At 43.1% G+C, this 15,305-nt stretch overlaps 2 pseudogenes; both read left to right on the forward strand.

Annotated features, from left to right (window-relative positions):
• The first annotated feature begins 1,528 nt into the window (after positions 1–1,528).
• Positions 1,529–1,842, forward strand: LOC138929924 (large ribosomal subunit protein mL52 pseudogene; annotated as a pseudogene).
• An 11,090-nt stretch (positions 1,843–12,932) lies between these two features.
• LOC138930720 (glycylpeptide N-tetradecanoyltransferase 1 pseudogene) lies at positions 12,933–14,087 on the forward strand (annotated as a pseudogene).
• Positions 14,088–15,305: the final 1,218 nt, after the last annotated feature.

Consider the following 15,305-nt stretch of genomic DNA (forward strand, 5'->3'; position numbering starts at 1 on the left):
ATGACAATCTCCAGGTCCATCCACCTTGCTGCAAATGGCATTATTTCATTCTTTTTAATGGTTGAGTAATACTCCATTGTATATATGTACCACTTCTTTATCTATTCATCTGCTGATGGATATTTAGAGTGTTTCAATGTCTTAAGCCCACTGTATTACTGATGTTATCACAAGTTGAACTTACCCTGGTCAAGAAACAGAACATTCAGTTCAGTTCAGTCACTCAGTCGTGTCTGACTCTTTGTGACCCCATGAATCGCAGCACGCCAGGCCTCCCTGTCCATCACCAACTCCCGGAGTTCACTCAGATTCACATCCATCGAGTTAGTGATGCCATCCAGCCATCTCATCCTCTGTTGTCCCCTTCTCCTCCTGCCCCCAACCCCTCCCAGCATCAGAGTCTTTTCCAGTGAGTCAACTCTCTGCATGAGGTGGCCGAAGTACTGGAACTTCAGCTTCACCATCATTCCTTCCAAAGAAATCCCAGGGCTGATCTCCTTCAGAATGGACTGGTTGGATCTCCTTGCAGTCCAAGGGACTCTCAAGAGTCTTCTCCAACACCACAGTTCAAAAGCATCAATTCTTCAGTGCTCGGCCTTCTTCACAGTCCAACACTCACATCCATACATGACTACTGGAAAAACCATAGCCTTAACTAGACGGACCTTAGTTGGCAAAGTAATGTCTCTGCTTTTGAATATACTATCTAGGTTGGTTATAACTTTTCTTCCAAGGAGTAAGTGTCTTTTAATTTCATGGCTGCAGTCACCATCTCAAGTGATTTTGGAGCCCAGAAAAATAAAATCTGACACTGTTTCCCCATCTATTTCCCATGAAGTGATGGAACTAGATGCCACGATCTTCGTTTTCCGAATGTTGAGCTTTAAGCCAACTTTTTCACTCTCCACTTTCACCTTCATCAAGAGGCTTTTTAGTTCCTCTTCACTTTCTGCCATAAGGGTGGTGTCATCTGCATATCTGAGGTTATTGGCGTTTCTCCTGGCAATCTTGATTCCAGCTTGTCCTTCTTCCAGCCCAACGTTTCTCATGATGTACTCTGCATATAAGTTAAATAAGCAGGGTGACAATATACAGCCTTGACGTACTCCTTTTCCTATTTGGAACCAGTCTGTTGTTCCATTACCAGCATCCAAAATCCCCTCTTTTGTGCTTCCTTTAAAATACTACCCCTTCCCTTCTTCCTGTAGGTGACCACTATACCGACTCTCAACATCACAGCTTGTCTCTGCCATTTAAAAAACTTTATGTATAAATAAAATCATACTGTATAATTTTCTTGTGCCTAATTTCCTTAGCTCAACATTATATTTGTGAGAGTCAATCATGTTGCACATTGTTTTATTCTCACTGCTGTATAATATTCCATTGTATATCAGCTATTTTCTGGTTGATAAACATTGGGATTGTTTTCAGTGTGGCTTATTAAGAATATTGCTGCTATAGCTTCCCACACAGCATCGCCCTTGGCTACCGAGACCACGCCCACTTTCGGCTCTTGTGCCTCAGTATGGCTGCTTTGGGTGTCCTAAGGCTGCACTGCAGCCCTGAGGCTCACATGGGCAGCCAGTGGCAACTCCAGCAGGGCCTTGCTGCCAGCCCCTCTGGCTACCAGCCCCTTACGGAGCTCCCAGACTGATCTTAGGTGGATGCCCGCCCTTCTCCTCCAGTGAAAGGCCAGCTTTGAAGACAAACTCAAAGGGAAAAGTTTGAGAGATGAGCTGTACTGCTGTCACAGGAAATGGATGCTGGATTACAGGCATGGAAGCTCAGGCAGCAGGAGAAGTTGCAGAAAGAAGACAGGAAACAGCAGAATGCTCTTAAACCCAAAGCATCTCTACTTCAGAACATACAACCAAGTCAATAAAAAAGTGACTCCTGTCCCCCTTCAAAAAAAAAAAACAAGAGTGCTGCCACAAGTACTCCACTCCTGTACATGTCTTTTGGTGGCCATAAGCATTCATTTAGACTTGCTATATACTTAATGATGATATTTCTGACATGTATATGTTCATCTTTAATAGATACTGTAAAATTATTTTCCAGAGAGGTTGTACCAATTTAAACCTCTACCAGTGATGTATGAGAGTTCCTGTTGCTCTATAGTTGGATAATACTTTAAGAGATTAATATTTTCACATATATTTTTCTCTCCATATATTCCTCCTTTTATTTTCTTCACTTAAGCAGGTAGCTGGTCCTGGCCCTCTTGGCCACCAGCAGGCTTGTAGAAGGGCAGAAAATTGACATTTCCCACAACACTTCGTGACTTCTGTTCACAGAGCTTTGAGCCCCAGAGGGAGGGAAAAAAATTGCCAGTAAAGAACAAACATCTTAGAAGAAATAGAAAGGAGAGAGGCTTTTCTCAGATCAAAGAAAGAGATTTCTCCAGTGTAAGGGAAGAAGAGAAAGAGCTCTGTGAATTCCAAAGCGGCAGAGCCTGGCCTGGCTTCTAGGCAGCGTATGGGGAAGGCCCTAGTGAGAAGTCATGAGGTAGAGAATCTGGGAAGTTGGAACCAGAAGCAAAAATTTTTCACAAAAGCATCAGAGTGCTGCTGGACCTGAAGGGCCCTGGTGCTGATGATTTAGTTGCTAAGTCGTGTTCAACTCTTGTCACCTCCTTGACTGTAGCCTGCCAGGCTCCTCTGTGTATGGGATTCTCCAGGCAAGAATACTGGAGTGGGTTGCCATTTCCTTCTCCAGGGGATCTTTCCCACCAGAACAGGGCTCAATGGATATCTCAGCATTTACCAGTGTAAGCAAATGGCTTGATGACTGGAGGGCCATACTGCTATGTGCTTGTGTGTATAAAATTCCAGAACTGATGTACAACTATGAGTCAGGGGTCCCAAAAATAACAGGTTGAGTTTCCCTCTGTACATATGGGATTGGGAGTTCAAAATGGAATTAACTCTGATGTATAAGGAAATGTGATATTTCTTATCCCTCAGAGTTGTGGAGTGATGTTTGTACTTCCAACACTGAGCTGGTATTCCCCAGGGCTACTCCTAACACATACAGCATCTTTATGAAACCAGTTAAGGGCTTCCCTGGTGGCTCAGATGGTAAACAATCTGCCTGCTATGTGGGAGACCCAGGTTCCATCCCTGGGTGGGAAGATCCCTTGGAGAAAGGAATGGCAACTCACTCCAGTGTCCTTGCCTAGAGAATTCCATGGACAGAGGAGCCTGAAGGGCTACAGTCCATGGGTTGTAAAAAGTTGGACACAACTGTCTGACTTTGCTTCCAGGTTTACATTCCCATAAAACCATGGAGGCCCAGCCTATAGCTCAGGATGGCTGCCCATGGACACCACTGGCTGCTTCCTCTCTGTCCATGCTCAGCTGTCCCAAGAATCCAAAAAGTTTGGTTAGAAGGGGATCCTCAATATTCTTCGGGCCCCTCTGTTCAGGTTTAGGGATTTCCATGAACTCCCTGGAAGTAGGTTGTCTCATCAGCAAGAAATGCATTTATGGAATAATTCTACCAAGTCATAGGTAGACACAGACAAAGTACACAAATAAAACAGCAAAAGGACATCAATCTCATTAGGTCTCTCTTCAACACACACTCACACTTTTCTTACTCACACACTCACACTTTTAAACATCATCATTCTAAAAACCACCTACCAGCAACATTAAAGAGGAGTTGTGGAGGAAATCATCTCAAGTGATTTAATAGAAAGGCTGTAGAATGTGTCAGACCTGGGTTCCACTCCTGGCTTTGCTATGTGGCCTTGAGCAAGATAACCTCTTTCTGAACCTTCTGATAAACTGTTGAGCCTCCTCCATTCCTTCAATTCTCATGTATTCAACCACTTGGCCCTGCTTCTTTGGATTGTTCCACAAACCCGGGCATTCAACTTGCTTTTCTTTCCTTTGGGAGCTGTCAGCCTTTGCTCTTTGCCTTGGGATTCAGCTTTTCCAGGATTGACTGAGATATGGAATCTAAGCCTGCAGGCCTGCCCCCAGAGACAAGGGGCCATGGCCTGGCACTTTGGAAACATTTACTAATCTGACATTTATGATTTTCATTCAAAGATTTTGATGTCAGCCCCTTCAGGAAGCAGAAAGGGATTAACAAAAATTACTACAACTGGAATATTGATAAAATTTCTAGAGTCATAGAAAGTGCTCTGAGTGACTATCCCTGTTGTTTTGTCCCTAGGTCTCTTGCTAGATGCTTCCTTGTAGCCCCAGATGCCTTTGTTCAGTTTTATTTCTCAGGATAGAGCTCTAGAATCCTCTCATTTGTCACTAACTAGTGCTATAATTTTGAGCAGATCATTTACCCTGAGTTTCAGTGGATGTAATATCTCCTACTAATATTTCCCCTCACATTTTCCTCTTCCTTTTAATCTTTCTCTCTCTCATTGCTCCCCTAACCTGGAGCACTCTCCCAACTCCCACCCCAGGCTTTGCACTGCTGGCAGCTTAATGCTTAGGTCTCAGCTGAGGTAATCCCTCCTGAGAGAGGCCATCTTTGTGTACCAAATTTGAAGTAGGCCATCTGCCCATTACTTTCTCTTGATATTTCTTCTTCCTGGTTGCAATCACAATTTGAAATTAATGTATTTACTTTTCTGCTTGTTTACTATCTGTCTCATCCCTAGACTGGGAGCCATAGGAAGGCTGGCACCATATACCTTGCTTCCTGTCTGAATACCTACATAGATTGTGTGTGCTCAGTCAAGTGCAACTCTTTGCAACCCCATGGCCTGCAGCTCACCAGGCTCCTCTGTCCATGGGATTTTCCAGGCAAGAATATTGGAGCAGATTGCCATTTCTTACTCCAGGGGATCTTCTTAACCCAGGGGTTGAACTCATGTCCCTTTTATCTCCTGCATTGGCAGGCAGATTCTTTACCAACTGTGCCACCTGGGAAGTCCACAACTACCTAGAAATGGTATTAACAGTTATTCATGTAAAACCACTGTGGCTGAACTCTGCGTGTGGTGGGGGGAGGGCACATTGATTTTGTATTACATATGCTCTCTCTGGTTCCCACAAGCAATTCAGTTGCATAAAGATTTTTATTTTTAAAAAATCAGAGGCAGAGGGATTTCCCTGGTGGTCCAGTGTTTAAGATTTCACCTAATGCAGGGGGTGCAGGTTCCATCCCTGGTCAAGGAGCGAAGGTCCCACATGCTGTGTGGCCAAAAAACTAAAACATAAAACAAGAAGCAATATTGCAACAAATTTAGTAAAGACTAAAAATGGTCCACATCAAAAAAATTCTTTAAAAAATAAATCAGAGGGGGAGAGTAGAATCTACTGAAGATGTAGAGGGACTAAGGGAAGGGTCATACTTTCCTGTCTCTCCCTTCCTGCTTCTCTCCAAAGCCCTGTCCTGTGTTTTCTCCCACACTACAAATTCCTCTCTCTCTACTATTAGAATTGCCCTCTCTCCTCCACCTTTGCCTCAGTTTGATGCTTTTCTTTTCCACCAGGTAATTAAATTATGTATAAAAGAACATTACTGAGAAGGTTAAACAAAGGCTCCTTTGTTGCTGCCCCTGCCCCCATCTCATTTTTCTCAACACCCACCAAAGACTAAAGATATTATGAATTTAACACATAAAGTTTGATTCAAGTTTGTGGTCTTCCTGAGGACAATGACTCTCCTCTTTCATCCTCCAGATCCTCTGCTCCAAGCACACAGCTCAGTAAGTATCTGAGGAATACTACTCAGTAAGGGAAGGGTGGACTTTCTGTTCGGTCTTGAACACTAAGTATCAATTCACCTCCCATGGAGGGGGAGCTGTCCTGTGAGGGACAGAAGGTCAGTGTCTGCCCTTCAGGTACTTGTGATCTGAAGGAGGAGAGAAAAAAATGCGTAAGACAGCATATTCTCCAGGCCAAATGAAAGAACCAACTAGCTTTGTTGGAGTTCAGAGGAAAGACTGCCCTGGAGGCCTCAGAGCTAAGGTAAGATTTAAGTTGAGTGGTAAAGAAAGGACGGTCTTAATTAATCTGAGAGTGAGTGGAAGAGCATTGGGAGAAAAAAGCAACCCAGGTGAATCTGTGGGGGAAGAAATATAAATATTTCCCTGCGCACACTGTTGTCTAGTAGGTTTCTTCCTGACATGCTATCATCCATTAATAACTGCCAGTCTGCATCTGGGGTCCCCAAAGCAGCCTGTTATTCTAAAGCAGCTTCTCTGGTAACCTTTTGGGGGATTGTAAATGCCATCTCACAGGTTAGTAGGTTCATAAACATCCTTAAATTATATTCAGGGTATGTTATATGAATCCAATGAGTGTGTACTGAGATATATGATGGGCTGCTGCACTGCTAGGGCCTGTGCAGAAGTTTTCATAAATGTTACTTTATATTTTATTCAACAAATATTTATATAGCATTTACAAGTGCTAGGTATTGTGCTAAGCACTTTAAGTTATTAACTCATTAACAAATACCAACCTCATATTGACCTATGAAGTAAGTGCTATTATTATCCTCATTTCAGAGATGAGTAAACTGAGGTGCAGAGGGGTTAAGTCACTTACCCACAGTCACAAAGCTGATGAGCACCAGAACTGGAGTTCAATCAATCCTTATTTTGGTTTTTATAACAGCTATTGTGATATAATTCATGTGATATACAATTCACCCATTTCCAGTGAATAATTCAGTGGTTTTCAGTACATTCACCAGGTTGTGCAACTACCACCTAACTTCTTCACCACCTCAAAAGGAAAGCCTGTCCTTCTTAGTAGTCACTCCTCATTCCCCCACCCCAGGCCCTGGCAACTGCTAATCTCTTTCTACCTACTCTGGACATTTCACATAAATGGACTCACACATTATTATGGACTTTTGTGTCTGGTTACTTTCACTCAGCATAAAGGTTTTTTTTTTTTTTTAATTGAAGTATAGTTGATTTACAATGTTTCAGGTATACAGCGAAGTGATTCAGTTATATGTATGTGTGTGTGTGTGTGTGTGCATGCATATTCTTTTTCAGATTCTTTCTGAAAGAAAGGTTATTACAAGATATTGAATATAGTTCCCTGTGTTATGCAATAGGGCCTTGTTGTTAGCATTAAGTTTTTAAGGTTCATCCATGTTGTAGCTCGTGTCATAAAACTTCACTCCTTTTTATGGCTGAATAACAGTCCTTTGTACATATGGACCATATTTTGTTTCTCTCTCTAGTCATCATCATGGACGTTAGATTTTTTTTCATAATCCTAGATTTGTCTATACTAATCCACTTGCCTGTTCAATAAAAATGTCCCAATAATGGAATGTTCTAGATCTGTACTATCTAATATGGGAGCCTCCAGCTACATGTGGCTACTGAGCATTTGAGATGTGGCTAGTGTGGCTGAAGAATGCTTTATTTAATTATACTTGAATTTAATTAATTCAGACGTAAATCACCCCCATGGGATGAGCCACATGGTCATGATGAAATGGGTCTAGCCAATTACAAAAGGGATCCAAACTCTGGAAGAAGTCACACATTGACCCCAACCAGAAGGCTGAAGCTACTAATCATGATATTCCAATTGCAACAAACCTGAGTGGCTAAGGAGAAATGGAAACAGAGGTAAAATATCACTGGATTTCTGCTTTATAAATAAGATTGTCTATACCAGTTCTTTCAGATTTCATATATATGTTTTACTCTTTCTGACTTACTTTATTCTGTATTACAGTCTCTACAAATGATCCAGTTTTGTTCCTTTTTATGGCTGAGTAATATTCCATTGTATATATGTACCACATTTTCTTTATTTATTCCTCTGTTGATGGATATGTATGGATACCAAGGGGAAAAGAGGAGGGGTGGCATGAACTGGGACATTAACTGTATCCTGCCAGGCTCCTCTGTGCATGGGATTTCCCAGGCAAGAAAACTGGAGTGGGTAGCCATTCTCTTCTCTAGAGAATCTTCCCAACCCACAGATGGAACCTGGGTCTCCTGCATTGCAGGCAGATTCTTTACCATCTGAACCACCAGGGAAGCACATTGTGATTTACAAATATACACTATTGATACTAAGGCTTCCCTGGTGGCTCAGCTGGTAAAGAATCCGCTTGCAATGCGGGAGACCTGGGTTCGATCCCTGGGTCAGTATTCTGGCTTGGAGAATTCCATGGACTATTCCATGGAGTCACAAAGAGTCAGACACAACTGAGCAACTTTCACTATTGATACTATGTATAAAATATATAACTAATGAGAATCTACTGTATAGTGCAGGGAACTCTGCTCAATGCTCTGTGGTGACTTAAGTGTGAAGGAAATCCAAAAAGGGGGGGATGCATGTATACATATAGCTGATTCACTTTGCCATACAGTAGAAACTAACACAACATTGTAAAGAAACTATACTAAAAGAAAATTTTATTTTAAAAATCACTGGATAACTTATGCCTGACAACTCCAAGCCCAGCCCAAGAACAGTGGTGAGGAAATAGGAGGGTGTTCCCTTGTGTAATGAGTTACTCACATCCACTCCCATTGACAGCAGCTACCTGTGCTCCCTCAGCATAGCAAGGGCCCCTTGGCCCGAGAGCAAGTCTGGTGGAGCTGGAACTTCTCATTCCTTAGAGATGAAGCAAACTCAGAACTGACCAAAGTGAGGCACAGATGTGCACGTGAGGCCAGAGCAGGGGACAATCACAGCTTGGAGAAGACAGAACAGGCCCCTTAGTGTGAACTGCCCAGGAAGCTTGGCAGCTCCTCAAGGGCCTGCCCAGCTGCAATCCAAGATACAAAGTTTTTATGCAAGCTGGCACTCAAGTTCATTTGGAGGCAAAGCCCGACCCACACCACTGTGGGCAACTGTTCGTGTTCTGAGGCTAAAAGTCAATGAATGCAGGCTCTGCCTCAGTCCTTGCCAACACCACATACCTAAAACCCAAACAATTCTGAATTCTCTAATACACTCAGCCCTGAAGGGTTTCAGGAAAGGGACTGGGCCAGTATTGGGTCCTCCCAACTAAATTCAAAGCTCTCTAAAAAAGGGTTCCTTTGTCTCCTCAGGACAGCTCCTCCCAATACCAGGAAGGAGAACTCTTTCAAGGGAAGGATTTGGGAGGGGGGTGTACTCCTACGGTATCCTTAGCTTTCAGAAACTGCAGCAGGCAGGACCACCCAGACACCACAGAGGAGAATACAGGCGGAGCCCCCACATATCAATCACGGAAGATTCACCAGCATCCGTCCCACAGGTCAGAGGAGGCATCAGAGGGTAATTCTTGGAACTCATAGGGTAGTGCTTCCAGGAACACCCAGCAACGCTAGGTTTACATGGAGGATAACTTTCTTTTCAGGATGATATGATGATAAGCCTTGTTTTCTAAGTCAGGCCCCAGACACTCAATCTTCCTAAACTCTATCAGGTGCACAGGATAAAAAGGATTTCACCTAACAGGTATCAGTCACTATAAGCAATTCTTCATTCAACAAAAATATAAGATGTGTACACTGTGTGCCAGGTACCAGTGCAGTCCTAGGACACAGGGCATCCTAGACCCTGCACTCAGAGGAAGAAACAGATGGCAGAGGCCAGGAGCCTTCGTGGATGTGGCAGAGCAGCAGATGCACAGATAGTGCTTGGGGCCTGTGGGTACAGGGTTTCCTCCCTGAGCCATTACAGGGTGTGGAGGGGCAGCATGCAGCCTGGCTGTGGGTTACTGGGGTGAAATTCTCTCTCTCTGGACCTTCACTCTGCTCACCTGTCTTTTTCTGGATCTCACAGAGCACACTGAAGAGAGCAGGCTTCGTTGGGTGGCAATTCAGAGCATGCTTTCTGGCCTGTGCCTCTCCAAGCCTGGTCGGTGACGGCCATGATCTGCTGCAGGACATCGTCCATGCTGGGTCTGGGCTGGGGCCTGGGCATGCAGCACAGGGCTGGGAATTACCGCCCAGGGTGTGGGTGGGTGCTACAGGAAGGGATGTCCATGAGTGGCAGGGCCAGATGGACGCTTAACCAGGAGCTGCCAAGCCTGGAGAGCTTGCACAGACACGGCCGACTGCTGTAGTCTGTGTGCCGGGCACACACATGCATGCATGTGTACATGTTCAGTTGCTTCAATTCAGTCAGTTCAGTCGCTCAGTCGTGTCCGACTCTTTGTGACCCATGGACTGCAGCACGCCAGGCCTCCCTGTCCATCACCAACTCCCAGAGTCCACCCAAACTCATGTCCATTGAGTCGGTGATGCCATCCAACCATCTCATCCTGTCTTCCCCTTCTCCTCCTGCCTTCAATCTTTCCAAGCATCAGGGTCTTTTCAAATGAGTCAGCCCTTTGCTTCAGGTGGCCAAAATATTGGAGTTTCAGCTTCAACATCAGTCCTCCCAGTGAACACCCAGGACTGATCTCCTTTAGGATGGACTGGTTGGATCTCCTTGCAGTCCAAGGGACTCTCAAGAGTCTTCTCCAACACCACAGTTCAAAAGCATCAATTCTTCGGCACTCAGCTTTCTTTATAGTTCAACTCTCACATCCATACATGACCAGTGGAAAAAACATAGCCTTGACTAGATGGACCTTTGTTGACAAAGAAATGTCTCTGCTTTTTAATATGCTGTCTAGGTTGGTCATAACTTTCCTTCCAAGGAGTAAGTGTCTTTTAATTTCATGGCTGCAATCATCATCTGTAGTCAGTCGTGTCTGACTCTTTACGACATATGAACTGTAACCTGCAAGGCTCCTCTGTCCATGGGATTCTCCAGGCAAGAATACTGGAGTGGGTTGCCATTTCCTTCTCCAGGGGATCTTCTCCAGGGGATCCAGGAATTGAACCCATACCTCCTGCCTTTCTTGCATTGCAGGCAGGTTCTTTACCCACTGAGCCACCTGGGAAGCCCACATGGGTGTACTTGCCCTCAATCAATTCTTAACCATTATGCTCTAGTGCCTCTTTCTGCAAAAATCCTGGATGGATGGTTGAATTAAGATCCTTTATTGTTGTTGTTCAGTCGCTAAACAGGATCAGACTCTTTGCAACCCCATGTACTGTAGCACACCAGGCTCCTCTGCCCTCCACTGTCTTCCAGAATTTGCTCAAATTCATGTCTGTTGAGTCAGTGATGCTATCTAAGGTCCTTTAAATCTCTTTAAAGGAATCTTGAGAATATTTATTTTGTTTCTTTTTAAATAAACTCTGTATTTTAGAACAATTTTAGATTTACATAGAAGCTGCAAAGGTAGTATCAAAAATTCACCCAGTTTCCCCTTATGTCAGCGTGCTGCATTCCTGTGACCCCCTGTTTCAAAATTTAAAAACCCAAATTGCTATAAACTAAACTACAGAATGTATTTGTATTATGCTAGTTTTCCCACTAATGCTCTTTTTCTGTTCTGGGATTCAGTCCAGGCTACCATTTTGTCTTCAATCATCATGCTCTCTCAGTCCCCTCTGATCTGTCAGTTGGTCAGTCGCCTTGGTTCTCATGACCTCAACAGTTTAGAATAGTACTGAACAGGTATTTTTGTAGAATGTCTTTCAGTTTGGGTTTGTCTGATGTTTTCCTTATAACTAGGCTAGGGGTGATTGGCTTGGGAGAAGAACACCACCAAGGTGAAGTGCCCTTCTCATTTCATGGTATCAGGGAGGAGGTAACATCCACATGACATCACTGGTAATGTGAACTTTTATCACCTTTCTAAGTTAGTCTCCACCAAATTTCTCCATCAGAAAGTTACTACATTCCCATCTCTATACATGTTTCTATTCTGTACACATATTGGTTAGAAGTGAGTTATTAAGTCCAGCTCATACTTGAGGGGAAGGATGTTAAGCTGTACTACCTAGAAGAAGAGAATATGTATATTATTTGGAATCATTCTGTAAGAAAGATTTTTTTCCTTCTCCTCTATTTATTTATTTGTTCAATCATTTATTTATATCAGTATGGAATCATGTGTTTCATGCTTTTAGTTATTATTTGGATTATTATTGACTATTTAAATATATATGTATATACCATTCCTGTGCCTTTGAAAGGTTATTGTGAATTTGTTTAAAGTGGGGACTATCTGAATTAAGTTTGAGGGGGTTTATGTGTGCATGCAGATGAGGAAATTGAAATTGACATTATGTAAGTTGACCATGCTTATATAGTATGTGATGGAATCTTATATAGGAATGGTGTTTATAGAATCCTAATAGTAGGTCTTCATCCTCTTGTGACATGAAGCCCATTACCTCATAAGAGAGCTCTTTTAATGTTGAGTCTGCTGTACTCCTAGTGGGATTGTAGTAATCCAGGTAGTGGGATTGCAAGAGAGAAAAGGAAATGGTGGCTATGGGAAGAGCAAAATATGATTAGAGGAAGTAGTGACTGAGTCTAGGATGGAGCAGCTAAAAACTGACGTGTCTCACTGGATTTCAGGGAATTTGTCTACCAGGTTGACAAAATATATACAGAGAGAGAACTTGTAGTGGCCATTCCCCAAAACCCCAGGCCCAGCTAGCCCCTGTTCTGGATATCCTTCAGTTTTGTATTACTCCTTCATCCATCCCCAATACATCAATTCATAGATATAAACTATATTCCTTAATTTGACAAATATTTCTTGAGTACCTACTATGTATGCCAAGAATTATTCCAAGTACCATGGATGAGTTGGAAGGGCAGTATGTGTGTGTGTGTGTGTGTAGGAGGTGAAGAAAGGCCTTCTATTGCTCACTTTTATTTGGATTTAGTTAAGTATTTCTCATTCCTTTTGTCCTTTGAGATATAAGTCACGTGTCATATATACAATTCACCCATTAAAAGTGTATGTACAGGCAACTCAAGAAGGTGGATGAGAGTGATACAGCAGTGAGGCCACTGGCACTTCCGCTGCTGCAGATGATGGAAGGGAATGGAAAGGCCCAAGAGCACTGCAGCGATTGCGAGAAGGGGGAGGACACCAGCTACAGTCAGGATGGCTGAGTCTATCCAATGACAGTGGAGCAAAAAGGAGAAAAAGAAACCGAAAAGAAGAAGCAGAAAGAGGAAGGCAGTGAGACAGATTCAGTCCAGGATCAGACTGTTCATCAGATGAACTGTTTGCCATCATAAGACCCAGGAAACACAGAAGGCCATTCAGCTCTTTTTCACTGGGTCAAGGAATCTGCAAAAAACACCCTCCTGAATGAGAATTATGTGGAAGATGATGACAACATGTTCTGATTTGATTTTTCCCCAGAATTTGTTTTGTGGGCTCTCCAGCCACCTAGCTGGCTTTCCCAGTGGCACTGTGGGGTTCAGGTGGTCTCAAGTCAGAAATGGGTTGGATTCATCACCGCCATCCCAGCAAACATCCATACCTATTACACAGAGAAGAATATGGTAGAGATCAATTTCCTGTGTGTCCACAAGAAGCTGCACTCCAAGAAGGTGGTTCCAGTCCTGATCCATGAGATAACCTGATGGGTTTACCTGGAAAGCATCTTCCAAGCTGTTTACACTGCCACAATGGTATTACCAAAGCCTGTTGGCACCTGCAGGCACTGGCATTGGTCCCTAAACCCATGGAAGCTGATTGAAGTGAAGTTCTTCCACTTGAGCAGAATTCTGAGCATGAGCGCTATGAAGCTCTACCAGCTGCCAGAGACTCCCAAGACAGCTGGGGTGTGACCAATGGGAAAAAAGAACATACTAGTAGTTCACCAGTTCCTCACCCAGTACCTGAAGCAGTTTTGGGTCACAACAGTCATGAGCCAGGAGGAGGTGGAACACTGATTCTACAGAACATTGTTGAAGTTCTATCATTAACAGTTTTGTGGTGGAGAATGTGAATAGTGAGGTGATAGATTTCCTCAACTTTTATATACTTCTGCTCACCACATGAACCATCCGCCTCACAAGACTCTAAAGTCTGCATATTCTTTCTACAATGTTCATACTCAGACCCCTCTTCTAGACCTCATGAGTAATACCCTCGTTCTCACCAAAATGTTCAATACAGTGAATCTTATGGAGAACAAAACTTTCGTGGAGAAGTTCAAGTTCAGCATGGGGACAGCAACCTACAGTATTATCTACAATTGGAAGTGCCTCAGCATGGGGGCAGAAAAAAGTTGGGCTGATGTTACAGTAACCAGTTGCCAGTGAAATTCTGGATAAAGCCATTGAGAATTCAAACTAAGAACTTATTGATCCAGTTTTTACAAACGTGAGAATCTCTGCCAAGGGGAGCAGAACTGAACCAGCTTTACAGACTCCACTGAACTTGACGATTATATTGCAATGGTATAGGCTGTGTGAGGTCATTTTTAGCCATGTCTCTGGTTTCCCTGTTTTCCAATTAATTACACTGTTATTCAGCCATGATCAAGGGAAGGTAACTGCTGAAAACTAGCTCATGATTGGCATATTATGGAGTTAATAGGTGTGTGTGTGTGTGTGTGTGTGTGTGTGTATAATAAACTATGTACAGTTCAGTGACTTATTCACAGATATGTATAACCATCACAGTTAATATTAGAACATTTTCATCACATCAAGAAGAAACCAGTTAGGGATGTCCCTCGTGGTCTAATGGTTAAGAATCTGCCTCACAATGCAAGGGACACAGGTTCAATCCCTGGTCAGGGAACTAAGATCCCACATGCCATAGAGCAAGTTAAGTCCACACTAAACCACTGAGCCTGTGCGCCACAACTAGAGAGTCTATGCACTGCAGCAAAAGATCCCACATGCTGCAACTAAGACCCCAGGCAGCTCAATAAATAAATAATTAATTTTAAAAAAGAAACCACTTAGCTATCATCCCTCCATATCTCCATTCCCTCTTCCCAACCCTAAACATCTACTAATCTCCTTTCTGTCTCTATGTATCTCCATTTTCTGAACTTTCATATGAGTGGAATCATATAGTATACAGGTTTTTTGTGACTTGCTTCCTTTACTTAGCATATGTTTTCAAGATTCATCCATGTTGTAGCATAAGTATCAGTACTTCAGTCTTTTTTATAGCTGAATAATATTTCATTGCATGGATACCATATTTTGTTTATCCATTTGTCTGTTGATGGACATTTAGGTTGTTTTCACCTTTTCTTATTATGAATAATGCTCTTGTAAATGAACTGTGGTGTTGGAGAAGACTCTTGAGAGTCCGTTGGACTGCAAGGAGATCCAACCAGTCCATTCTAAAGGAGATTGGTCTTGGGTGTTCACTGGAAGGACTGATGCTAAAGCTGAAACTCCAATACTTTGGCCACTTCATGTGAAGAGTTGACTCATTTGAAAAGACCCTGATGCTGGGAGGGATTGGGGGCAGGAGGAGAAGGGGATGACAGAGGATGAGATGGCTGGATGGCATCACTG

Source organism: Ovis canadensis, chromosome X (genome assembly GCF_042477335.2).
Source record: "Ovis canadensis isolate MfBH-ARS-UI-01 breed Bighorn chromosome X, ARS-UI_OviCan_v2, whole genome shotgun sequence".
NCBI lineage: Eukaryota > Metazoa > Chordata > Mammalia > Artiodactyla > Bovidae > Ovis > Ovis canadensis.